Raw genomic sequence first — 671 nt, 5'->3', positions numbered from 1 at the left:
AAACGCATCAAAAAACGTACCAGCTTCATCTTCAGGTGTATAGGCAGCTCTGTTTTTCTTGTTGCGGTGGCGGTGGTGCTGGCGGTAGGGGAGAGAGAGAGAGAGAAAGAGAGAGAAATGGAATGGGATTTGGCGGGTTTTTATCTTTTTTTTGTTTTTTTATAATTAATATTATATATCAACGGAAATACAAAAAGATAAATACATAAATATCATACACAGAGGGGTAGGCAAACAACTGCTGCAACACAAGTCGACACCAAAACGAATATCTGAGACCTAAGGGGCCTCTTTTTCCTCTCCAGGATAATTTTAAACAATTTTTTTATTTTATTTTCCCAAAAATCTCAAAAAAAAACACAAAAACACCCACAAACCGCCGCTATACACAAACCAAGCCACCAGGTGTACATGCATGCAGCTGCGCGTACACCCGGAGCATGGGGCTGCCGCCGTTTGTTTTTTTTATATTTTCGCAATAAATTCAAATAAATTATTTATTTTTTAATTAAATTATTTAAATTATTTTATATTTCTGCACAAATACACGCCAGCCATGCATACACCCGGTGCCGCAGCCTCGCCCCTCTAACTCATTGTGGGGGGCCGCTGCTCGCTGCTGCTTTTTCTGTTTTTTTTTTTTGTTTTTTTTTTGTTTCTTTTTTTGTTTT

The sequence above is a fragment of the Eimeria mitis genome, genomic scaffold (genome assembly GCF_000499745.2).
Source record: "Eimeria mitis Houghton genomic scaffold, Emh_scaff2636, whole genome shotgun sequence".
In the NCBI taxonomy this organism is placed as follows: domain Eukaryota; phylum Apicomplexa; class Conoidasida; order Eucoccidiorida; family Eimeriidae; genus Eimeria; species Eimeria mitis.
The sequence above is the reverse complement of the archived record's forward strand: the minus strand, read 5'-3'. Positions refer to the sequence as shown.